The sequence below is a fragment of the Tenrec ecaudatus genome, chromosome 1 (assembly GCF_050624435.1).
Source record: "Tenrec ecaudatus isolate mTenEca1 chromosome 1, mTenEca1.hap1, whole genome shotgun sequence".
NCBI lineage: Eukaryota > Metazoa > Chordata > Mammalia > Afrosoricida > Tenrecidae > Tenrec > Tenrec ecaudatus.
The window spans coordinates 34,251,492-34,278,765 of NC_134530.1; the positions used below are offsets into that span (position 1 = coordinate 34,251,492).

The following is a 27,274-nucleotide window of genomic DNA, read 5'->3' on the forward strand; positions in this document are numbered from 1 at the left end:
TGTTAGGCTAGGTTGGCTAGAGAAACACATTCATTGACATTCATATGAGTAAGAAAGAGCTTTATATCAGGGAGTAATTGGATATCAAGAAAACATCCCAGCCCAGTCCAAATCAAGTCCATAAGTCCGATACTAGTCCATACATCCCTCTTCAGACTCATACAGACACATGCAATGATGCAAAATGCAGGAAGATCACAGGCTGGTAGGTGCAAAGTCTTGTGGACCCAGTGGCCATGAAAGCATTTCCGCGGCTCTTGCATGACTCCACGTAGCTCTCAACAGGAAGGTGGAAGCAGAGAATGTGTGGCCCGCCTCCAGGGAGGAAGAGGAAGAGGCCAGCCTCTTAGAGCCAGTTAGCTCAGTTGTGCCTCCAAATGAGGTCATCAAGCTGCAACCTGATTGACAGGCTAACCTCCACCCCTCCACTTTACTTAGCAAGTTGACGTGAAATTACGTAGCTACCACAGGGACTTATGAACATGTGAACCTGGGAAATATAGGACTCCTTTGATGAGATGGACTGGACAGCTACACAGAATATGGTTTTTTTAAAATCCAAATAAATAAAGTTAGCACGGAAAGAGGAGGGAGCGGAGAGAGAAGGCTCACAGCCTTAAAAATGCTGCAGATTACTTATACCTCGAATGTGAACGTTGGTCTGAGCGGCTTAAAAAGGAGGAAAATATAAATGAAGCAGACTTGGGTTCTTTAGTGAAATACAGGTTCATTTCAAACAGCAGGAAAAGAAAGAAAGAAAGAAAGACAGAAAGAAAGAAAGGGGGCCACACAGCATTCCCCCCCAGGGTTATTCCTTTGAAATACTAGAACCATCTTCACAAAGGTGTCACCTTTACCCCTTTATTCAAAATGGCTTTGCATTATTCTTCCAGAATTGTGTTTTCCTCCTGCAGCATGATTTTGACCCTCCTGGTCGGTATCAGACATTTACTTTGTGGATTAATTCCATTTTTGAAAACAGTCTCACGCCATGTAGATGTTCTTGGAGAGCAACGGTTTTGGAGCTCTTGTATGCGCTTTCTCTTTGTTTAATCTTTATTAGAACAGGCCGAACGCCTCCTAGCCTGGCACTTCTCCATGTCTAGTCTATTCCTACCAATCGGGTGAGCTAAGAACTCCTCCAGTGGAGCCTACCAGGACGAGGGTCAAGGACCATTCAAGAGCTGTTGAATGCGGGCCTGAAGAGCTTTCCGGTGAGTAAGTTGTGTGGGTTTTGGAGCCTCTTTCTGGGCTGGTTTTCTTTTTCTTCCTCCTGGATTCTGGGTAGGGGAAGCCACCAGACAAGAGTTAGTCTGTCCTCACACTAGAGACTTGCTTGCTCATCAGTTTCCTGCTGGCACGGCTGAGACAGCTCTAAAGTACCTTCCAGTTTTGATTCTCTGACTCCAAATAGCCTCAGGCTAAGTGGGGTCACTATTTATTAATATTGATGAGGTCAACCAAATTGCAGCCTGTTTGTTAAACCAGAGCATTTATTGATTTGCTTCAAGCTCTGCATCGGCATCATTTAATGTGCTGTTGCAATCTCGACACACATACTTATATAAAATAGACATTAATTAATTCATATTTACAAGGTCTTTATACAGGGAAAACACTCATATATTTTCTAGCATGAGCAGCATACAGCCTCCTAGGTCCAGAAACATATGCTGTTCCTATTTTAAATGTGCAACATGATCTAAGACTTTAAATACATGTGTTACCTGACCTTAATCCAAATGACCAAAAAAATAATTCTTTGTGGGCATGGAAAGTGTAGAGGATCAGTCTTGATTCCCTTAGAAATAAAAAGGTTGCCTTCTGAACAGAATGCCTGGCTAACTGCCCCAGGAACAGTTGTCTCCTTGGCTATGAGATCAGAAGAACCAGGTGGCTGGCCAGCTATAATTACTAAACATTTTGGTCAAAGATTCTATAATAGACTCCTGATCCCCAAAGTAAAGGGAGATGCAGTACAGAATTCCAGTTACCATGGAATCCAGGTTTTCAGGAGCCATGGAGGCCTCGAGGAACCCTCAAAAGCATTGAGATCATCTTCCAAACCTTAAACTAGAACTAGACCCTGAAGTCATGGTGCTCTTTTAATGTGATATCAAAGAGACAATATTAACTTGAGGGTTACCATAGGAAAGGGTCCAGGGAGTTTATATTAAAGGCAGGCCAACAGCCTAGAAAAGGGAAGTGAGAATGCTTGCACAACTGCAAGACAGAAATCCATGTCGCTGAGTTGTACGTGTGCGCACTGTTGAATCGGTGCATGTCCTGCCCTGGTGGAGCAGCCGTGAAGTACTTGGCTGCTTAGCAGATGGTCAGTGGTTTGAACCCATCTGTGGCTTTGTTGAAAAAATGACCAGATGATCGGTCTCCATAGAGAGGACAGCCTAGGAAATCCTCTGGGGCAGTTCGACTGTGTCCTATAGGATCATAATGAGTCAGACTCGACTCAATGGCCCATGATAACAGCAACAATGTCTGTGTATGTTTTTAACAGCAACAATAAAAATAAAGGTGTGTGTGTGTTTAATAGGTTGCTCCTATACATTCTTGTCAATGCAAAAACCAATATGTAGTAGAGTTAAATGAGTGTAGACTCAACATCAGGATGGGATTCCTGTCATTCACGGACGACACACCTGGCAAAGAGATGGGTAACCTCTTACAGCGCAGGCTGTGACATGAGAGCAGTGGTTCTCAACCTTCCTAATGCTGCGGCCCTTTCATACAGTTTTTTTTTTTAATTTTAACAATTTTTGGGGGCTCATACAATTCTTTTCACAGTTCATATATATACATACATCAATTGTATAAAGCACATCTGTACAGTCTTTGCCCTAATCATTTTTTTCTCTTTTCTTCTTTTACATTTTATTAGGGACTCATACAACTCTTACCACAATCCATACATATACATACATCAATTGTATAAAGCACATCCATACATTCCCTGCCCCAATCATTCTCAAGGCATTTGCTCTCCACTTAAGCCCCTTGCATCAGGTCCTCTTTTTTTTCCCCTCATACAGTTCTTTGTGTTGTGGTGACTCCAACCATAAAATTAGTTTCATTGCTGCTTCATCACTGTCATTTTGCTCCTGTTATGAATCATAATGTAGATATCTGATAGGCAGGATGTATTAGGTGACCCCTCTGAAAGGGTCAGTCAACCCTCCCCCCCCAGGGGTCGCCACCCACAGGTTGAGAACCGCTGCACTAGAGCATCTAAATGTCAGGTCAGAGTGCAGATAATGATTTACTGTTCCCACCTACTCAGCCCTCTTGCTCGGGCCAGCCCCCTCGCTTCAGCTACTGACCTGCTCCATAGAGGATTACTGTGGGGAATCACATCTGGGATGTTTGGGGCAAAATATATTTTTAACGATGAAATAACTTATCTCAAGAAAATAAAAAGCCATGGGTACAGATAGGATCTGGAAACACAGGTAATAGAGGACAGATCAACTCCTCGGGACCAATATTAAGAGTAGCCATACCAGGAGGAGAAGGGGAAGGTAGGGGAGAAAGACGGAACCAATCACAATGACCTACCTATAACCCTCCCCCAGGGGGATGGACAACAGACAAGGGGGTGGAGGGGAGACATTGGACAATGCTAGACATGAAAAAATCATAAAATTTGTAAATTATCAAGGGTTCACGAGGGAGTGAGGAGAAAAAATGAGCTGATACCAAGGGCTCAAGCAGAAAGAAAATGCTTTGAAAACAATGATGGCAACACATGTACAAATGTGCTTGAGACAATGGATGGATGTGTGGATTGTGATCAGAGTTGTACGAGCCCCCAATAAAATGATTAAAATAAATAAATAATAAAAAGCACTTCGTTCAAATCACTAATGAGCCACAGAAACCTCAGTCCACAGGACCCTGAAACTAGATTGTGCCCAGCTGCCACTGCTGCTGAAAGAATCACATTACAAGGTCCTGCTTAGAGTGGTAGAAAAATGTGGAACAAAACTCAAAATCATAAAAGACGCCACCGAGGTGCATATGTTACCCATTTTTAAGTGTACAAGACAGGGGCATTATTTACATCTTCACCAAAAAAAGAATTTTTTTATCATTCTAAATAGAAATTTACTATTAGTTAAGCAATTACTCCACATTTCCCCCTCATCGCAGCCCCTGGCAATCACTGATAAACTTGCACCTGCGTTTGCCTGTCCTAGACAGCTGGTGGTGCAGTTGTTTTCCACAGTGACATTTTGCATTCCCACCAGCAGTAGATGAGGGCTCCGGTTTCTCCACATCCTCGCCAACACTGTTTTGCTGCGATTCTGTTTCTCTGACAATAGCCATCCTAGTGGGGGGGAGAAGGTGTACCTCCTTGTGATTTCGATTTGCATTTTCTTGATGATAACTGAGAGGTCGACCAACAGTTCAAAACCACCAGCAGCTCTTTAGTAGAAAGACGAGATTTTCTACTCCCATAAAGGGCTACAGTCTTGGAAACTCACAGGGGCAGTTTTACCATGTCCTAAAAGGTCATTGAGTCGGCATAGACTTGATAGCAGTTGGAGAGATACCTCATTCAGTGGGATCGTATAATATTTGCTCTTTTGTGTCTGGCTTCCTTTGTTTACCATCTTTCCAAGGTTCATCCATGCCCCAGCATACTTTGGGACATAATTCCTTTTATGTCTTTTTTCTAATGGCTGAGTAACATATCCACACAACTGTGGTACCATTCACAATGGTATAGCTATACCACATTTTGTTTATTTGTTTATCTTTTATGGACACTTTTATGAAAACTTGGTTATTTTCACCTTTTGGCTATAGTAAGTAATATCACAACGACTATTGCTGTCAATGTAACTATTTCAGGCCCTGCTTTCAAATGTCTTGGGTGCATACCTATGAGTAAAATTTCTGGGTCGTATGGTAAGTACGTGTTTACCTTTTGAGGGACTGCCAAGGTGTTTTTCCACAATGACGCCCAACATTTCACATTCCCACCAGTAATAGGGAGGGTTCGAATTTCTCCAAGTCCTCGCCAGCACTCGCCATGTGCTCGATTTCTGAGAAACAGCCATCCTCGTCCGGGGAGAAGTGGGCTCTCCTTGTGGTTTTGATTTGCATTTTCTTGGTGATTAACGGTACTGAGCATATTTTCATGTGCTTATTTGTATATCTCCTTTAAAGCGAGTCTTGTACCCTTATTGAAATTGGATTCTTCATCAGGATGCTGCCGAGTTAGGGAGTTCTTGTTACTAGATATATTGTTATCGCACGTTTTCTTCCACTCTGTAGACTGTCACTTCACTTTCTTGATATTATCCGTTGATGCATTATAATTTCTTATTTGAATGAAGTCCTGTGCCTTTTTTTTCCCGTTTGTGGTTGGTGCTTTGGGTGTTAGCTTTTAACTGCCGCGCAGTGTTTTATTATACGACTATGTCATAATTAATCTATCCATTTTCTTTTGGATAGACATTTAATGTTTCTCTAATACAGATAATATTGTAAAGACCATTGTTGTATCCGGCCCCTTACCTACATCTGTAAGAGTAAGTTTCTATAGAGTATATGCCTAGAAGGAATGCTGAACTAAAAGGCTGTGTTTGGCTCTCCCTTAACGATTGCTAACCCATTCCCCAGAGGCAGGTATCATTCCAATCCCTTACAACACTATATTGTCAGACTTTTTGCTTCTTATCCTCTGATGGAATTGGGATGTTATCTCATTTTCAGTGAGTTAAGTATATTTTCACATCTTTTCTGTGAAGAGCCTGTTCAGATCATTTTGTAAATTTGGTCTATCTGGTTTTTATTTTTCATATTAATTCATACTATATCCGTATGTCATATGTAAGTATGAATAATATATGTGGTTATACATTCTAAATATCTTGCTGTCTAAGTATATTTAAAACACAGCCATTCAGTCTATGACTTGCTTGCTTTGTTTATTATATCTTTTATTATATAACAGAGTTTCTTATTAGCTAGATATAGACTGGTAGGACCCCCCAAGACTATGGCCCTTAAGTCACCGTTTAGTTCTGGAGCTGAATTTCACCCCATGTTAGAATAATCCACCATTAAAGATCAAAAGGGTAACTTTAGCGAAGGACAGAGGACTCAGAAAGGAGGAGGATACAGGAAACGTTGGGAGGAAGTAGTGTAAGGATGCTACATTCAGGGGATTGCAATGAGTGAGTTGAACCAAAAGGTGTGCAAACTATGGAACATAAAACTGAAGGGCGACTCTGAAAACCTTCCCCTGCCTCACAGTGAGACAACAATAAGAAGTCTCGCCTTCTGCGCTTGTAAATAGCTTCCTGGGAGTACTTCCCCCCAGACAGATTTGTTGGTTGGTGCAGTGCACAGGGATTTCAATCTTCTCCGCCACCACAATTCAAATGCATTAGTTCTTGTGCAGTCTTGTTAACTTGGCAGCTTTCACAGGACAGGACGCAACTGAAAACACTACGGCTCAGGTCGGGTGCACGGTAGTCCTCAGAATGACTTTGTTGCCCTTCAGCACATTAAAGAGGTCTTTTGTGGCAGATTTGTTATTTAATGTCTTGGTTGATGCTTCTTCTTTTTTTAAAAAACATTTTATTAGGGGCTCATACAACTCTTATCACAATCCATGCATATACATACATCAATTGTATAAAGCACATCTGTACACTCTTTGCCCTAATCTTTTTTTTTCTTTTCTTTTTTTACATTTTATTAGGGACTCATACAACTCTTATCACAATCCACACATATACATACATCAATTGTATAAAGTGCATCTGTACATTCTTTGCCCTAATCATTCTCAAAGCATTTGCTCTCCACTTAAGCCCTCTGCAACAGGTCCTCTTTTTTCCCCCCTCCCTCCCCGTTCCCCCCTCCCTCATGAGCCCTTGATAATCCACAGATTGTTATTTTGTCATATCTTGCCCTATCCGGAGTCTCCCTTCCCCCGCTTCTCTGCCATCCATCTCCCAGGGAGGAGGTCACATGTGGATCCTTGTAATCGGTTCCCCCTTTCCAACCCACTCACCCTCCACTCTCCCAGCCTCACCCCTCACACCCTGGTCCTGAAGGTATCGTCCACCCTGGATTCCCTGTGCCTCCAGTTCCCATATTCACCAGTGGGTTGATGCTTCTATGAACATTGTCTGTGTATTCGAACAAAATTAAATACTTGTCAACATCAATCTTTTCTCCACCTATTATGATATTGCCTATTGGCCCAGTTGTGATGATTTTGGTTTTCTTTACATTGAGTTAGACTCCTCACTGAAAGTTGTAAGCCTTAAAAAAACCATTCTATTGGGGCCTTGTACAGCTCTTATCACAATCCATACATATACCCATTGTGTCAAGCACATTGGTATAGGTTGCCATCAACATTTCAAAACATTTTCTTTCTACTTGAGCCCTTGGTATCAGCTCCTCATTTTTTTCCCTCCCTCATGAACCCTTGATAATTAATTTTTTTCATGTCTTACACTGACCTATGTATCCCTTCACCCACTGTTGTCCATTTTCTGTTGTCCATTCTCCTAAGAGGGGATTATATGTAGATCATTGTGATCGATTCCCCTTTTCTCCCCCTCACCTTTCCCTTACCCTCCTGATATCACTACTCTCATTATTGGTACTGAGGGGTTTATCTGTCCTGGATCCCCTGTGTTTCCAGCTCTTATCTGGACCAGTGTACACGCTCTGGTCTAGCCAGATTTGTAAGGTAGAATTGGGACCATGATAGTGGGCGAGGGAGCATTCAAGAACTAGAGGAAAGTTGTATGTTTCATCGGTGATATACTGCACCCTCACTGGCTCATCTCTTCTTTGTTACCCTTCTGTAAGGGGATGTCCAATTGTCTTTTAATCTTCATTAGTAAGTGCTTCCAGTCCTCTTCAATTTCAGTAACCAAGGCTGTGTTATCTGCATGTTGTGGGTTATTCATGGGCCCTCCTCCAATTCTGATGCCATATTGTTCTTCATACAGTCCAGCTTCTCACATTCGCTTAGCATAGCATACAGATTAAATAAGGATGGTGAATGGACAAAATTTTGACACAAACTTTTCCTGATTTTAAATCCCTTGTTGTGTTTGAACAATGATTTATTGATCTATGTACAGTTTCTGCATGAGCACAACTAAGTGTTCTAAAATTTTATATCTGTAATGTTATCCATAGCTATGATCCACACAGTCAAAGATCTTTTCATACTCAATAAAACACAAGCAAATATTTTTGGTATTCTTTGCCTTCAGTCAAGGGCCATCTGGTGACAAGAGAATAACAAGTGATCTAAAATCGATGGCAAGGAGGGTATAGGATGCCTGGTGGGGCTTGATCAAGGGCAATGTATCTGAGAGGAATTACTGAAACACGAATGAAGGCTGAATATGATAGTGGGACAAGAGGAAAGTAAAAGGAAGTAGAGGAAAGAACTAGGAGGAAAAGGACATTACTATAGAGGTCTAAACATAGGCATGTACATATGTAAATAAATTTATACATAACAATAGGGAAATAGATCTATGTATATATATTTATATGTTAAGTTTTTAGGTAGCAGACAGACATTGGGCCTCTACTCAAGTACTCCCTCAACACAAAAACACTTTGTTCTAATAATCCAGCATTCTGTGATGCTCACCTTCCCAACACAATCGCTGAAGACAAAATGGGTGCGTAAGCAAATGTGGTGAAGAAAGCTGATGGTGAAGAAAGCATCTAAGATCTTAAAGGCTTGAAGATAAACAAGCGGCAATCTAGCTGAGAAGCAACAAAACCCACATGGAAGAAGCATACCAGCCTGTGCAATCATGAGGTGCTGATGGGATCAGGTATCCTGCATCAAAGACCCAGAACAAAAAATCATACCAATGTGCATGAGGGGACCGTGGAGTGGAGACCCAAAGCCCATCTGTAGACAACTGGACATCCCCTTATAAAAGGAAGCGTCACAAGAACAGACGAGCCAGTCAGGGTGCAGTATAGCAACAATGAAACATACAACTTTCCTCTAGTTCTTTAATGATTCCTCCCCCACCCCACCCCACCATCATGACCCCAATTCTACCTTACAAATATGGCTGGACTGGAGCATGTACACTGGTACAGATAAGAGCTTGAAACAAAGGGAATCCAGGACAGATAAACCCCTCAGGACCAATAATGAGAGTAACAATACCAGGAGGGGAAGGGGAAGTGGAAGGTAAGGGGAGAAAGGGGGAACTGATCACAATGTTCTTTATATAACCCCTTCCCAGGGGAATTGACAAAAGAAAAGTGGGTGAAGGGAGATATTGGTCAGTGTAAGACATGAAAAGAAAAAATTTATAAATTATCAAAAGTTCATGAGGGAGGGAAGGCAGGGGGGAAATGAGCTGATACCAAGGACTCAAGTAGAAAGAAAATGTTTTGAAAATGATGATGGTAACATGTACAGATGTGCTTTACACAATGTATGCATGTATGAATTGTGATAAGAGCTGTCGAAGCCCCCAATATAATGATTAAAAAAAAATCTGGCGTCAGTAATATGTCCATGTCTTCTGACTTTAGCTTGAGTTTCTGACAACTCCTTGTTACTATAGTGCTGCAATGATTTTAAATTATCTTCAGAAAAGTCTTACTTGTATGTGATATTAATAATATTGTTTGATAATTTCTGCATTGTGTTGGGTCACTTTCTTTGGAATTGGCACAGATATGGATCTCTTCCAGGAGGTTGGACAAGTAGTTGCCTTCAACATTTCTTAGCATAAACTTTTGAGTGCTTCTAGCACATCTCACTCGGTGTACTGTCAGTTCAGGAAGCGTTTTTTGGCGAATGCCTTCAGTACTGCTTGAACTTCTTTCAATACCATTGGTTCTTGAAGAGGCTGAATGTTGACCAATCATTTTGGTACAGTGACTGTATATTCCTTCCATTTTCTTTTGATGCTTGCTGCATTGTTCAGTGTTTTCTTCCTGTGTTCCTTCAACATTTCCACTTGAAGCTTGAGTTTTTCCTTCAATTATTTCCGTTTAAGATATGCTCAGTATGTTCTTCCCTTTTGGTTATAAAACCCCAGGTTTTCGCAGATTTCATTGTATTGCTTTACTTTATCTTCTCCAACTCTCTGACATTTTCTATCCAGGTCTTTTACTTCATCACTTACATTTGCTTTAGCTGCTCCACGTTCAAAAGCAATGTTCAGTCTCTTCTGACATCCACTTGGGCCTTTCTTTCCTGTCTTTTCCATGACCTTTAGTTTTCTTCATGTATGAGGTTCTTGATGTCATCCCATAACTCATGTGATCTTTGGTCATTAATGTTCTTGAGATGCTCGCTAAGTTCAAGTGGGACATATTCAAGGTCATATTTTAACTCTTATGGACTGGTTTTCATTTTCTTCAGCTTTAACCTGAACTTGCATAAGAGCAATTGATGGTCTGTTCCACAGTTGGCCCTGGTCTTATTTTAGTTGATGATATTGAGCTTCTCCGTTGTCTATTTCCATTGATATCACCCACTGTCATCATAGTGACCCTACCTAGTATTTTTGAGACTGTAAATCTTTAAGGGAAAAGATAGTGTCATTTTCTTTCAGGAAGCAGTTGGCAATTTTGAACCATGGACCTTGCAGTTAGTAGTCTAATGCTTAGCCAGTTTGATTCTTGCATATTCCTACCTTTTTTTTTTATTCCTGTGTATTCAATCCGGTGAGGTCCAGGTGTATAGTTCCCATTTGTGCTTTTGAAAATAGATATTTACAATGAAAAGTCATTGGTCTTGCAAAATTCTCTTATGCAATCTCCAGTTTCGTTTCTTTCACCAAGGCTATATTTTCCAACTACTGTTCCTTCCTCTTTGTTTAACTATATAATGAACTGATTTTTCCAGCTTCATTTATTTATTATTTGTGGATAACATTTTCCTATTATTTTTAATGCCAGTGTTATCATATGTCACATTTATATATGTAAGTGGGTCTATTTCTGGACTCTATTCTATTTCTTCTGTATTTTCAGCTAAGTCATGATTGGTAGTAGAAGCAGGTTCCCATAACCCATCCTTCAAAATTGCCTTGGCTATCCTTGACTATATTCTACTACGTGGATTTTTTTAATGGACACAAAATACATTTATCATATGAAATTTTACAATTGGCTTCTCAAATTCTATGCAAAACCCTGTTGAAATTTTTATCGGAATTTCACTAAATTTATAGATAAATTTGGAAAGAACTGCCATCTTTATAATTTATTCCTCTACAAAAACAAAGACTACCTTTTATTTAGGTCTTTAATGTGTGTCAAGACAGTTCATGATGTTTTGCTATTCTTGTATTGCTTATCTCTTGTTCAAGCTAGCCTTAGATATTTTGTAGTTTTTATTGGTATTCTTCTTTTCAACTCTTTTTGCTGCTATTTTAAAAATATGCACAGCAAAACACACACCACTTCGATAGTTTCTATCTGTGCAGTTTAATGACCTTGATTACATCTCCAAGTTGTACATCTATCTTGACCCTCCAGAGTTGGTCCTCCTTTGTTAACATAAATGTGCTGCCCCCAATGTTCCTATTTAATTTTTTCTAGTTGTTGTCAACTTAATCTCACATAGATCTTAAAAGACCATAATGCTAAAGGCAGATCTTGTTTACTAGTTAAACTGTACTATTATTTGCCTTTAAGAAGACTTCAAGGGCTGCTTTTGCCTTAAGGTTTAAAACTTCTCTCACGCAATCGTTGCAGGAGTTCATCCACCCTCCATGGCCCCAGAAAGACTGGAGCCCATGATAGTTTAAAATTCTCTTCTACATTTCCCCCATGTTGATCAGGATTCTTCTAGATAATCTTTGATCATGTTCTATCCGGTTCTTCTAGATAATCTCAGCTCAGTGCCATCCGGTTCTTCTGGTTTTACAGCATAGGAGGATGTTGACATGGAGGCCATTAGCCACACATTCCATATTCTCCTCCTATTCCTGTTTCTCTTTCTTCCTCTGTTGCTCCTAGTGAATAAAGACCTTTTAAAATTTTTATTTCTATTATTAATAAAATCTTCCTCAAATCATATTTTCTAATTAGTTATTCCTTACAAGGAGTACTTTGAATTTTTGAAAACTGATCTTGTATCCAGAAACCTGATTAATTCTAGTAGTGTGGCTCCATGGGTCGTTTCAATAGATCTTCTGATGTTATTGCAAGGACACGTGACTAAATCCAATTTTCCAGGGCTTTGGGATTTTTAAGAGATGCCTATGTGCAAAACCTGTAATTTGAGAACCTTACGAGCTGTGCCGAGTGACTTCATTTTTCAGAGGAGCAAAAGGCTTATGCAGAACAAGCCAGTTTTGGCCTTGAGACACCTGCCTTTATTGACCAGCCATAGTACATGCTTTTTCTTCATTCGCTTAGTGTTGATTAAGGATTACGCCACAGTCCCTTTGCTGCGTGTCAGATTCTCTTTAGGTTGGCCTCAAACTCCCATCCGGCTTTTTGTAACTCTCCAAGGTGCTTATGGTAGCACTTTTGCAGAGTGCTCCTTGCTAGAAAAATGTTGGTGTCTGCTGATGACTTGAACAGCTTTTGTTTATTGACCCATTGCAGTTTCATTTTTACCTTTTCCAGTTTTTTCGGACTCTAAAGCTGAGTTTCTGTGCTCAGTGGTAGCACATCCCTTTGATTCCACTTTTAAAATATTATTAAGAATATGCAGCTCCCCTTGTTCATATGCCTTTAAAAAACACAACCATTTAGTGTTTCACTTTTTTCATCAGCTTGACTCCTCTTCTATGGTAATAAAACCGCATTGCTCATGCAGCTTGTTAAAGCTATGTCAAATCATTTTGCATGTAGGTGGAATTTAAATTCTGAATAAAATGGGAGCTGCTCCATGATTGTTGACTGGAAGGAGAGTATGAGGACGGACTTTCGAGTGGGTGGATATTTCCTGCTATAGCTAGTTTATTAACTTACCTGCTCTAACGCCTATGGCTTAAATATGGCTGTTCATCCTCAGTAACAGTGTTTTGAGTTCAGAGGGGGGCAGACACCCAAACTTAACTTTCAATTTCTGAGAGTCAAAAAGCATTCCACAATCTTATAGAATAATGGCGCTTTGATAGGACAGTTGCACGTATTTTCATCGCATATTATGTTTTCTTAAGGACTAAATGGAACTGCTTATCCAGCGGTTGTAGATTTTTTTTTCTTTCTTCCGAGCTGAACTGAGCTAAATCCGGTTTTAAAAGAAATCACGACTGGAGCCTGGGTTCGATGGATTTCTGCATTCTAGGAACGTGCCTTCAAGGGCATCGCCCAGAAGGAGTTCCGGTCGTTGACTCGGTCTGTACAGAGCGCTTTGTTCCCTTACTCGGCCCTTGCGTGGCATCCAAAAGAGGCAAGTTGAATGCCCACTAAGTCATGCGTTTCTATTACTCATCCCCGCCAAGGTGGCGCGTGGGAGGTGTGAGAGGTTCGATAGGAACAGGCCGGGAAGCTCCTGCGGAATCGACTCATCCCTTTGCGTCTCCGTTGCGGCCGCGCCGCGTTCGTCGAACGAGGGAGATGTTTTTCAAACAATGACTGCACCCTCGGCCGCCTCCCATATTAAATCTCAGCGCCGGCTGACGTCCGGGACTCTACGGAGCCCCTCCCGCCCCACACAGCCAACCTTTTGTCACCCTAAGGCGGGTTATTGGGTTGGCTGGGCGCGGCCGCAGCCGACGGACGCCTTACGGGGGTCACCCAGGAGGGGACTCCTCCGGGCGCCGGCTTCGCCCCCCACGCACCCCCGCGCCGGCTTCTCGGCCACCAGGGGGTGCTCGGGTGTCTCCGCAGCTCCTCGCAGCAACGCCGCTGCCCGGCTCCGCTGCGATTGGTCGGCCGCCGGGAGTTTTGCGTTCCCATTGGTCCATGCCCTTGTCAGTCGCGAGCGCCGGGGCGGGCCGAGGTGACGCGCGGCCTCCGGGGCTCGGGGCGGTGTCCGGCGCCGGGGGCTGCTGCGGGCGGAGTTTCGCGACGACAGACGTGGGGCCATCAGACGGTGGCGGTCCTGGGAGGCGTCAGCGCGCGGCCGAACGCTGTCCGCCAGGCCTGTGTCCGCGCCTGGCCTCCCTCGCTCCCGCCCTCCACCCGTCGCCATCCCTCAATGCGGGGCTGGGTCGTTGCGTGATGGGGCTGCGGAGTGGCGTCCTGCGGCTGGTGGCGGCCGCTGTTCGCGCTGAGGTGCGTCGGTGCCGGGCCCCGCGCGCTCCCGCGCGCCGCGGTGCTTGCTGACCCATCCGTCCCCGCCGGTCGGCCAGCAGCGCGACTGAGGTAAGGTGGCGGGGCGACCGGCGGTTGGCGCTGCGGCCGCTTGGTGGGAGTGGGAGCGGGGGTGGGAGCGGGGGTAGGGGCGTCTGCGAGCGGGAGGGGCGGCGGGGCGGGGCCCAGGGGGGCGCCGGGGCCGTGACAGGAGCCGGGGACACTGAAGGCGCTGCTTGCTGGGCCACTGGGTGCGGCGGGGTGGGGTGGGCTGGGTGGGCTGTGACGGGGAGGAGAAGGCTCTCCTTGGGGTGCAGGCTGCCTCCCCGGCCGGCAGCACACTCTGGGCTTGGGTCCAGCGGCCTGCTAGGGCCCCTCACTAGCCCCCCGTTTCTCCCGAGTGCCAGGCTCGCGTGCCAGGCTCCGGCTCTGCCCAGCAGTCAGCCGACCCGACGCTGTCCACCCGTCCCCTGGGCTTTCTGCGCTTTTCTGCTCGGTGGGGACAGCGCGGCTCCGTTTTGACGCCACTCTTTGGTATCCCCCATCCCCACTCCTCCGCCGTCTGGGCTGGCTTCGAGGCCGAGGCTGGGAAGGTGGTCTGCCCTCTTGCCAGATGCAGGTAGGAAAGGGCATCGCCTGGTAGGGGAGAAGCCGATGGCGCAAGGGCGGCCCGGAGGAGCCCGCCGGGGAAGGGAGGGGGCTTGCTGGAGGCTGGCCAGCTGGGGGAGGGCTGCCGTGGGCTCGGCGGGGAGCAGAGCCGGCTTACTCGGGCAGCCATATTGGGAGGATGATCTGACAAATCCTGGAGGAGCCAAGTCCCGTTGCTGTAAGGCACCGAGTGACAGCCCTGGCAGCTTTCAGGGTGACTGGCCGCTGGGAAGCCAAATGGTGGGGGTTGGGCGGCCGCGCGAGCAGGCTGGTCATTGTTCACGCCCGCCGCACGGAACATTCCGGGGCCCTGGAACCAGCAAGGCGCTTCCAAATCACTTTCCCACCCCCGACTCCCCACGCCCCAACTCCCTTCCCCTCGGTGAAATGCTCACTTCGCCTTCAAAATTCCATTCTTCTTGGTGTGAAATGCTGGGTGTCTGTCCATCTTCTGCACCCCGTGCACCCAGAAGGCCTGGTGATGTCTTGTGCGTATGTAGGTCTGAGGACTGCCAAAGATAGTGGGTAGCCTGCATTGACTGGGTAGGTTTTCAGAGTCGCTCAACAGGGCAGAGATGAAGAAAAACCAGGATGTGTCCACAAGTGAGGGAGGCTTGCAGCAATATTTCTGAGGACGCAGTTTGTAATCTTTGTGGAATCTGGAGGTAGCTGAAATTAGATTGTCAACAGATCCCTTGCTCACAGATCTCGGGTTGCTCTGGGCAGCTGTTCTGCTGACACTGAACTTGCTGCTTTGTACGGAAGCTATGCCTGAGCTCTGTGAGAGGGACGGTGATGGGAATTCGAATCTCTCCGAAGCCGTGATATCATGGTAGATGTTTTATTTAAAGGCTGGCAGATTGTCAGCTTAGCTTAGTCATAATAAAATCTCAACTTGTTTCTTCTCTAAGAAGTGCTTTCTAATTAAGTTCGTATGATTGTGTATTACGAAGCACGAAGAATTAGGCGTGTACTGTTGACGGCTAGAATATGAAGGGAAGATGGCATTCACATTGACATTGCCAGGCAGATCTTGAAACAATCGGGAATGGAGTTCAGCTTGTGCCTGTAAAGCTGCCTTTCTTACTGGGCAGGACCAGGAGAGAGGGGACGCCTGCTGCCTTCTTTGTCTACCTTCCCTTTCCTTTCCTCCTACTCTTAATGAATATGCTCCTCTAACTTCCTCAATGGAATTTCCTAAAGGGCTTCAAATAGGGTTTTCTAAGCAAAGTTTTAACGGATTTCATTTTTTTAGTTAATTTATCATTGAGCTTTCCTTTTAAAGTCTAGTTTTAAAATAACCAGCTTGCTTTTAACAGAAGCTAGTGGTTTTAAATTTTCATTAATATGAGAGAAATACAAAAGATCTGTTTTAAAATTCTATGCCCCAATTAAGAAAGAATTCTATTATTTTACTTTTAAAGTTACTTTATTAGTGGCAAGATATGAAGAAATTTTACTCTAATTTCAATATCTGGTAAACTCAGACCCGATTATGCAGCTCCACCTTGATGAGTATTTTGCACAAATGTATCCAATTATATATGACTTCTCGGGCTAAAAACTGGCCATTTTTCTCTTTCAGACCCAGATAGGAAGGCAGTTCACCATTTCCCCCCTCATTACTCCTTCTTCCCACTGTTGAGTTGTGCAGTAATTAAATGTCCAAGCAGAGCCAACTCACAGTCTCGCCAAGACCCAGGCCTTCTCAACCCAGTTCCCTGCTATGGTCTTGTCCTGAGTACAAAGTAAAGGGTAATATACCCTGCCTGCTTGCTTGTAAACTGATGCCCAGGCTGCTAATTGTAATCACAGCAGGTCTTTTCCAGGCATAAGGTGTCTCTTTGGTTTTGTCAACTGATAGGTTTAATTCCACAAAGCTCCAACTTAAACCTAAGTTGGGGGCAGGGCTTGGGGGTGGGGGGTATGTGTGTGTAAGTTCATTTAAAAAAATACAGTTACAAGATACTAGAATTTTCCACAGGCTTTTGAAGCCCCCTCTCGTATATCATGCCTACATCATGTAGTTGTCTTTGAAAGATGACCTTGGTTGACCATGACCTGGTGAACGTCTGGACTCTATAACAGCAGGGCCCTCTGTCATTGTGTTGATTCCGACTTATAACAACCCAGTATGATAGGGTAGAACTGCCCCTTTGGGTTTCTGAGACTGTAAGTCTTTTTTTTTTTAAATCTCCAACCAGATTTATTGAATATAATAAATTCTACATACAAAGGCATCAGGGACATGCTGCTGCTACACATGAGCCTTTCTCACCAATATTGTGATAGGTTAGTCCAGAGCATGCCCCCAAAGCAGCTTACTCTGAAATAAATAGCAATTCAAAGAGTCTGTAAGTCTTTATGGAAGCAGAAAGCCAAATTATCTTTTTCCTGTGGAGGATTTGGCTGGTGGATGTGAACTGTTGACTTTGTGATTAGCAGCCCAGTGCATAACTCACTACACTACCAAGGTCTCCAGAGACTCTAAAAAGAATGTGAATAAATGTACATGCTTCCAGGATATGTGTGTGTGTGTGTGTATGTACATCCTAAGACAAAAGAGAAATTAAACGAATGTGACTTGTGATCGAAAAACACCTGAAAAAGATGCCTTGTACTTTTGAGTTGAACTTTCTACTTAAAGACCAGTGATTCATTGCGACTTTTACTACAGTCTTTCCCAGTTACTAGACAGTGCAGCAAGAACTTTGATACTTTGTCCTCAAGGAGCTTACAGTTTAAGACTGTAAACACATATGGTGAGATAAGCTGAATCCAGACTCCTTTCCCTCTTGTACAATTTGTGCACTGTGCCATGCCATGCCAGGCTGGTTTCCAGAATCTCTTTTGTTTTTTTATTGTGGTTTTTTTAGTTTCTGGATTTCGAGTGAGAGCTTTTTCCTCTTGTAATGCCTTCTAATACTTACTATCTAGTATTCAATTGGAATTTTTATGGTCCTTTTTTTGGTTGGTTGTTTGAATATTGTAAGCCACAAATTGTTATAGCGGATATATTTTACAATACTTTTATATTAAATATTACATTGTCTACACCAGAGCATATCAGTCAGCGATCTCATTTTCTAATTCCTTTGAAGATTTTAATACTTGGCTTAATTTTCTCTTTTATCTGTGTTTCTGACATCAACTGTCAGTGACTGTGCAAATCAACAACAACAATAACATTCATATTCATAACTGAGCATTTTATGTGTGCTGGGCCCATTTCTAAGCACTTTATATATGTGATATATAAAAGTTTACAGAACATTCTCGTTATTTTTTAATCCCATTTTTCCAAGAACATTTTGAAGCCCCTCATGTGTCTTAAGACAGTTCTTGTAACAATTGTATAAAATGTGTATGATTTAATTACAGATAAAAATACTGAGACAGAGGTTGGGGTGGTAGGTAAGTAAGGTGGACTTTGTTCTTGGCTCCTGAGAAATAACCCTTGGAGTAACTTGGGTGTCTGGGCCTGGGATTTCCAGGCCACAGTGGAGATTTTGTGCTGGTGAGTGGGTGCTGACTAGACCAGCAAAGACTCACCTGGGAGGCTGCTATCACCTAGCAGCAGGAAGCGTGAGTTACCTTGTCATGCAGAACTGCTAATAAAAAGCCTGGGACTCTAAAGCTCCCAGTGCCCAGCCCTCTGAGACACAGCTTTAGGAACCTTCCTCCGGGCAACTCATTATACATAAGATGCTCCTGATTTATACCCTTTTACTTTAATACACCTGCATTTGTAATATTTTCTGTCAGTTCTGTGAGTCATTCCAAGAATGATGTCTTTCTAGCTTGTGAGGCTTTCTGACTGGAGGCTGAGAGAGTGGGGACTGGTGTTGCAGATGATACAAAAATGGGGGAGCCATGATATACTTGGGCCCCGCTTTATGGAAAGCAACACTATGCTTTCTTCCACAAGATTAGTGTTGTGGAGGCAAAACATCTTTCCCCAAGTCACCAGAGCTAGTAAGTAACTGCTATGGTGAACTTTCCTTGAAACTACCCTTACCTTTAAAATTCCTTGACCATATCTCAAGCAAACCTTGGCTTCATTCAGTTCTAGTAGCTCTTTTTTTAAAAAAGCTTTTTCTGAATTAGGTGAAGGTTTACAGAGCAGATGGTAGTTTGACATTCAACAATTCATACACAGTCTGCTTCAGTTCAGCCATGGCATCAGGTCTCCCACTTCTTCCTTGTATTTCCCATTTCCATTCTCCCTTCTTTTCTAACCCTCTGAATTTTGCCATTGGGTAAATGCTGCCTTTTTAAAATCTTAAGTGGTGGATTACTATTGAGCTCAGTTCTAGATCTGAAGAGTAAGGGCCACAGTCTCAGGGTCCCATCAGTCTTTCAAAATCTTTAGAGAGTCAGTACATCATATCTAATTCGCCATCGCCTTCAGATCTCAAATTTGCCTCCCACTCTCACTTCAATAATCTCCTTCCCTGTGTTCTCCCACCTTCAGCCTCTTGAACTTTTCCTGTTCCCCTAGTTCATCAGATTTGATTTCTTTATATGCCTTTTCTATTATCTGTGACCCCTGGAGTAAGCTGCTTCAGCGCTTCTCTTACTAGCCATTGTAGTTTCTGTTACTCTGCACACCCCTCCTGCTGTCCTGTTCAATATCACACAGTGCTGGGCAGCTGTGCCCCGATGAATGTGCAGTCTGAGGTCTTCCCAGAGCCTGGCCTTGGGTCTGTTGAAGCAGTTCTGTCTGTCCCCTGTTCCCTCCTCAGTCTTCCCAGTTCACAGCAGTTGTTCTAAAATCACTGCTACGTTGTTTCTCAAGCCTCCTCGCTGTCTCATACTTGGCACAAAACCTTGCTTACTACCAGAGGAAGAAAAAGCACAAACTCCCTCAATTTCCTCTTTCTCTGTTTTCTAACCACTCTGCCCTCTTTACCACCTTTCTCCCCCTGTTCTCAGAAGAAGAGGTTATTACACTCCCTGTTTCAGCAACCCCTGGGCCTGCCTTCTGGAGATCACTGCCTTTAGTTTCTTCAGGAACTTGCTGTATTGACGACTATTTCCTTGCCTGTGTTTCCAATTTCTCCCACTTCATTGACTGTTTACACTGTTCCTTGAAAATTCCAGACATCGTTCCATCGTAGGATCTTTGCTCTGATTCTTCTGCCAGGAACACTAGTCTCTTCAAATTTCCTTGGCTAACTCCGTCACCTTTTCAACTTTGGTTACTCTTCCTAACTACTCTCTGAACTTTCTCCCCAGTATCCCTCCCCGCCACACTCTTGATTCTCCAACTTGGCCTTCTTTCTCCCGCGCATAGTGCTCACTATCACCCACCGTTGCCTATTAACTTCATACTTGTAAGCTCCTCCATGCCAAGGATGTTTCTCGGCTTTCCTCATTGGTTCTTCCTAGGCTTCTGGAGTATGACTTCTCAGGAATAATCATGGGAACGTGCCAAAAAGCAAACCCTCCTTCGTTTCTGTACCCTCCTAGCTGCCTCTCCTACAGTCACAGGTTCTCTTGTCGCGGGATCCCTCTGCCCTCCACTGCAGCTGGCTTCCATCACTGACCCTGTGCTTGCTCGCATTCCCAGCCCTTCAGTGCTGAGACCAGGGTGCCCAAGTATGCCTCACTGTGCTTAGAATCTTCACGGCCTTGAGAGTATTGTCTACTTCACTCTCTCCTTCACTAGCTTTTTATTTGTTTCTGTGGTGGTAACCTAGTTTGAGTCGCTTGTGTTTCCTATTTTTCTGGCCACCTATGTGGCTGTGAAATTCAGTACAGATTTTTGAGTACCTGTGCCCACTTTAAGGAGGGCTGTTGTATGACTGTTGGACTGCTAGCCTCAAGGTCGGCGAGTCAAGCATCTCTTCAAGAGAAAGATGAGGCTGTCTGCTTCTTTACACAATTACAATCTCAGAAACCTGTGAGGTTGCTGTGAGTCAGATAGAGGTGATGCAGTAGGTTTTGATTTTTTATGTGTGTGCCCACTTTAATATTTTTCTTTGGCATAACTTTTAAAAAGGGTGCTGAGTTATTTTGTTTTGTTTTTAGGAACTAGAACTTTTTTTCTGGTAACAAGGAACTAAAACTTTGGCCACATAACATTTCCAGACTTAGAACACGTAGACCAGATTATTACAGGGAAATTTTTATGTACTTGTAGTTTATACTACCTATTGCTTCTAAAAGGATCAGAGTAGCTTATTACAAGCACTGTATAGAGTGTAAAACTTTTAAACTATAATCACAAAAGAGTGTGTAACAAGAGGAAAATAAATATACAAGCCACCAATGTGGTTACTGTAATTTACTTTTGAACCTTTTGGAAGTCAAGATAAAAAGGGGAAAGAAATGACACAATTTTATTTTGGTAAAAGAAAACCTAACAGTTCAGGTTCATTAAGAGAAACTTCTCTTGAGTGCAAAAATTCTAAAAGGAAGGTGTTAATTTCTCTCCTACAAAGGCTCACGTTGCACTATTACAAGGTCTTTAAGTAAAATGAAATAATCTTCACGAACTCTCTTTAAAAAAGTAATCTATCTGGTTTCTAAATTTGGGAATATAACATTGAAGTATACCTAAATTATGAAAAGATATTCTGTCTTATGGAGGATGTAATTCATGTTGTGAGCCTGCAATACTTGTATTCTGTGTGTTGTCATATTAAAAGAAAACATAGGTATTCGATATGAACACCAGTTTATCATGTGGCAAGACTGACATGTCATTGACACATTGAAAAGTCTGACCTGCATGCTTGTTCAGATAATGAGCTACCTCTCAAGAATGTAGCTCCAAAGGTGTGGTCAGAAGCAGATTTTAGAAAGAAACTTGCTAACAAACTTGAATTAACCTCTGGTGGAAGCTTACCATTTCCTCACCACAGCTGAATTGAGCTCATTTTCGTGTGGACGGGTGATTCCAGGAGCAAGCGTCCCTTTGATACTAGAAGAGCTCCGAATGTTGGGATTCAAGTGGATCTGCCAGAGTTTGCAGGATGTGAGTTGAAATATGAGAGCCAATTGCCTTATTGGAGAGTTTAGTACTGAGCATTCAAACTCTGAGGAGTCAGCTCTTCCCAAGTTCAGAGCGGCAGGTAGCAGGGATTGAAAAACAATCACTGTCATTTAAACTAGTTTATTTTGAGCTGTGGGTCATAGGACCTATTGTTTCTTGTTGCATCTCTTGGTTTGTGAGCACAAAGTTATGTGAATTATTGAATGGAAAACCAATTTGCTTGCTCTGTAAATTTTTACCTAAACACAATAAAAAGATAAAAAAAGAGAGAAAACAAAATCCTATCACAAGTGGGAGGGAGGATACTTGACTTGGTAACTTAAGTTGCAAATGGACATGTATCTAATAAATCAATAAGTTTAATCAGGTTGTTTTAGATAGACTTGAACACAGTTCAGAAGCCTGACCAGCTTGCTTAGCCACATGTGAGGCTGAAATCTCTGTGCTGAGTCTTCCTGTAATCTGGTTCTTGGCATTCCCTTAGAATGCAGTGAGGAACGTTTCTAATATAAGCAATATTGGGCCTGCGCAGCTTGGCCCATGGCTGATTTTTACCCATAGAGGCAAAGGCCAAGAGTAGATCGATCATTAACACCCACAGAAAAAGAAATTCTTACATTGTTTTTTGGCCATCTTATCAGTACAGTAGTGTTGGCTCCTGCTTAGGTTTCATGGGCAGTATTAGACTGAGAGATGTAAAACTGTTAGATAAGAAGAAAATATCTGTAGCATTTCAAAATGGACCATCGAGTTTAGAATTTTACTTGTGGATTCGTGTTCAGTCTTTTCCCCTGGCAGAGTAGTGGTTAGCAGCATTGGGCTACTTCCCTCCAAGGCAGTAGTTCTAAAGCACTCGTCCCTCTGAGGGAGAAAGACCAGGCTCTCTACTTCTGTAAAGAATTAGTCTCTGAGACCCACTAGGGTAGCTCTGCCGAACTACCCTGCCCTATAGGGTTGCTATAAGTACGATATCAACTCAATGCAGTGAGTTTGGTTTGGTTTTATTCAATCTAAATTATAATTCATTTAAAAATGTAATTCAGTGGAAAAGATTAACTGTTGAAGAAATTAATTGTTGACAATTTGCTGTTACATAGCAAATTATGCTAATGTTGAATGAAAAAGCTGAAATCTATTTTTAATTTTAGCAAATATGCCCCGAATAAAATCAGTGTTAAATGTTCTTAAGTATGAGAGTTGAGTGAGCTAAAAACTTTAACATACTGTATATACTTGTGTATAAGCTGAGTTTTCCAGCACATTTTTATGCAGTTTTTGTGGTAAAGTTAGGTGCCTGAGCTGATATTCCGGTCAGCTTACACTCGAGTATATACATACTCACTGTCAAGTCAATTTTGACTCTTAATGACCCTCTAGGACAGAGTAGAACTGCCCCTGTGAGTTTCCAATACTGTCGACCTTTTTGGAAGTTGAAAGCCTCATCTTTCAACTTCCAAAACAAACAGCTTTTGGTTTGAATGGTTTACTCTGTGGTTAGCAGTTCAATTTAAACCCACTATACCACGAAGGTCCTATAACTGCAACACAGGACAGCAAAATAAGTGGAGGAGTCAGCAGAGCAGTTAAAAAAGTAAAGAAAAAGACTAAGGGATGTCAGAGAACCCGTGACTTAATGCTTCCTACTTGAATCCTGTCCTTAAAAGATATGGGCTTAACAAAAAAAGATACAGGTTTGTAATAAATAGGTCAAGAGGGGACATTAGGCTTCCAGGAATGCCCATGTACCGCATATAAAGAGAGTGCTGGTGTGGAAGAAGGTGTAGGGTTGGCTAGTGAAAATTGAGACTAGGAAGGAGGTTGAATTTTGGAGGCTATTGAGTTTTTAGAATATAATTGGAGGTAGTAGGAACCAATAGAAGGGGTTTAAGCAGAGGGAATGAATGATATAAAGGGCATCTATTTTATGAATATAGTCCTGACTTTTCTATATTGTTTTCAGCTGCCATTGAGTTAGTTCTGATTCATAGGAATCCTGTGTATAACAGAGCGAAACATTGGCCATCTTTTTTTTTTGGTAAATGCCACAATAATATTTATTTCTGGCAACAATCACAAAAATGTTGGTTATAATTTCTTATTCTTACAGTTTTTAATTAAATACTTTTATTGGGGAGTTCTTAACATCTCTTATTACAATCCATAAAATCATCCAATGTTTCAAGCACTTTTGCACATATGCTGCCATCATTTTCAAAGCATTCTCTTCCCACTTGAGCTCCTGATATCAGCTCCCCATTTCTTCCCCCTCTCTCCGTTCCTCTCATCTTGATAAGTTATAGATAAGTTATTTCCATATCTTACATCTCCTCCGTCACCCCTCACCCACTTTTCCGTTATTCGTCTCCCTGGGAGGGGGTTCTAGATTGATCCTTGTGATCAATTCCCCCTTTCTCCTCCCACCCTCCCCTAATTCTCCTGGTATCTCTACTCTCCTTGTTGGCCCTGAGGGGTTTGTCTATCCTGGATTCCCTGTGTGGCGGGCTCTTATCTGTAGCAGGGTGCATGCTCTGGTCTAATCTGATTTGTAAGGTAGAATTGAGATCATGATAGTGGGTGAAGGAAGCACCAAAGAACTAGAGAAAAGTTGTGTGTTTCATTGGTGCTATACTTCACCCTGACTGGCTCATCTCTTCCTTGTGACCCCTCTGTGAGGGAATGTCCAGTTGTCTACAGATGGGCATTGGGTCTCCACTCCATGTCCCCCCACCCCCCATTCGCATTGGGTATGATTTTGTTCTGGGTCTTAGATACCTGATACCTGATCCCATCAATACCTCATGATCACACAGGTTGGTGTGCTTCTTCCATGTGGGCTTTGTTGCTTCTGAGCTAGATGGTTGTTTGTTTATCTTCAAGCCTTTAAGACCCAGACACTATATCTTTTGATAGCTGGGCACCATCAGCTTTCTTCACTACTTTTGTTTATGCACCCGTTTTGTCTTCAGCGATCGTGTTGGGAAGGTGAGTATCACAGAATCCTGGATTATTAGAACAAAGTGTTCTTGTGTTGAGGGAGTACTTGAGTCAAGGGTCAATTCTCTCTCTCTCTCTCTCTCTCTCTCTCTCTCTCTATATATATATATATATATATATATATATATATATATATATATATATATATATATATATACACACACACATACACACACACACACACATACACACATATATGCCTGTATTTAGATCTCTGTAAATATCCTTTGCCTCCTAGTTCTTTCCTCTATTTCCTTTTAGTTTCCTCTTGTCCTACCATCATGTTCACATTGCCCAGTCTTATACCATCCTCACAGTTGTTCCTGTTTGAGCCCATTATTGCTGCCACTGTGTCAGGGACTTCTACTTTTTCACTGCCCCAGCCACTTTACCAAACATGATTACCTTCTCCAGAGACTTGTCTCTCCTGACAGTATGTCTAAAGTACACGAGATGAATGAAGTCTTGCCATTCTTACATCTGAGGAGCATTCTGGCTATACTTCTTCCAAGACAGATTGGTTTGTTCTTTTGGCAGTCATGGTACTTTCAATATTCTTTGCTAGCACCATAATTAGGATGCATCAGTTCTTCTTCTAAGTCTTCCTTATTCACTGTCCAACTTTCACATGCATATGAGGAGATTGAAAATAACATGACTTGGGTCAGGCAGAGCTTAGTCCTCAAAGTAACCTCTTTGCTTTTCAACATTTTAAAGAGGTCTTGTGCAGCAGATTTACCCAATGCAATGTGTTGTTTGATTTTTTTTGAACTCTGCTTTCTATGAGCATTGATTGTAGAATCAAGCAAGATGAACTCCTTGAACTTCAGTCTCCCCTCTATTTATCACGATGTTCCCTATTGGTCCAGTTGTGAGGATTTGGGGCCACTTTACATTGAATTGCAATCTATACTGCAGTTCTTGATCTTTATCAGCACGTGCTTCAAGTCCTCCTTATTTTCAGCAAGCAAAGTTGTGTTATCTGCATAGCTCAGGCTGTTAATAAGTCTTCCTCCAATCCTGATCTGTATTCTTCTTTTTTTTTTTAACTTTTTAATTTATTTATTATTTTTTTTAATTTTAACAATTTATTAGGGGCTCATACAATTCTTATCACAGTTCATACATATACATACATCAATTGTATAAAGCACATCTGTACAGTCCCTGCCCTAATCATTTTTTTCTCCTCTTTTCTTTTTTTACATTTTATTAGGGACCCATACAACTCTTATCACCATCCATACATATACATACATCAATTGTATAAAACACATCCATACATTCCCTGCCCCAATCATTCTCAAAGCATTTGCTCTCCACTTAAGCCCCTTGCATCAGGTCCTCTTTTTTTTTCCCCCCTTCCTCGCCATTCCCCCCTCCCTCATGTGCCCTTGGTAATTTATACATCGTTATTTTGTCATATCTTGCCCTATCCGGAGTCTCCCTTCCCCCCTTCTCTGCTGTCCCTCTCCCAGGGAAGAGGTCACATGTGGATCCTTGCAATCAGTTCCCCCTTTCCAACCCACTCACCCTCCACTCTCCCAGCATCGTCCCTCACACCCTTGGTTGCATTCTTCTTTATATAATTCAACATCACTAATTATTTTCTCAGCATAAAGATTGAATAAGTATGGTGAAAGGATACAACCCTGATGCACACCTTTCCTGATTTTAATCCATTCAGTATTCCCTTGTTCTGTGCACACAACTGCCCCTTGATCCATGTACAAGTTTTACATGAGCACAAGTATTCTGGAATTCCCGTTCTTCTCAAGGCTATCCAGAGTTTGTTATACTCACACAGTTGAATGCCTTTACATAGTTAATAGAACACAAATAATCATTTTTCTGGTATTCTCTGGTTTCATGCTGACATTAGCAATGATACTCATACGAATCCTCTTCTGAATCGACTTGAACTTCTGGCAGCTCCTGGTCAATGGTCAGCTGCAACCATTGTTGGATGATCTTCAGCAAACTTTTGCTTGCTTGTGGTATCAGCGATATTGTTCTATAGTTTGGGCATTCTGTTGGGTATATTAATTTCGAATGGGTAAAAATAGGTATCTCTTCCAGTCAGTTGACCAAATAGCTGTCTTCCAATTTCCTGGTATAGAAGACTAGTGCTACCAGTGCGTCATCAGCTTGTGGAAACAAATTGGTATTTCATCAATTCCTGGAGCCTTGTTTTTGGAGAATGTTTTCAGTGCAGCTTGAACTTCTTCCTTCAGTACCATTGGCTTTTGCTCATAGGTGATAGTGGAATGTCAACTAGGCTGTTGGTACAGGTTGTCTTCTGTAGAAAATGAGATATTTAAAACACCAACCAACCATGGGAACTACTATAAGCTTGCTCTTGCTTCTTATCCACTCTGTGAATAGATC

The 27,274-nt window shown here is 42.5% G+C and overlaps 1 protein-coding gene across 4 annotated transcripts in view; it reads left to right on the forward strand.

Annotated features, from left to right (window-relative positions):
- Positions 1 to 13,993: 13,993 nt before the first annotated feature.
- The window catches only part of KIF1B (kinesin family member 1B), a 165,470-nt gene continuing 152,189 nt past the window's right edge, over positions 13,994 to 27,274 (forward strand). Inside the window, exon 1 of one of the 4 annotated variants that reach the window (XM_075550795.1) lies at positions 13,994 to 14,316. The gene's annotated coding sequence lies outside the window, so the exon portion shown is untranslated. Of the gene's footprint in view, positions 14,317 to 14,717; positions 14,864 to 27,274 lie in introns of those variants that run through there. The other 3 variants (XM_075550804.1, XM_075550810.1, XM_075550800.1) reach the window with 3 other exon arrangements.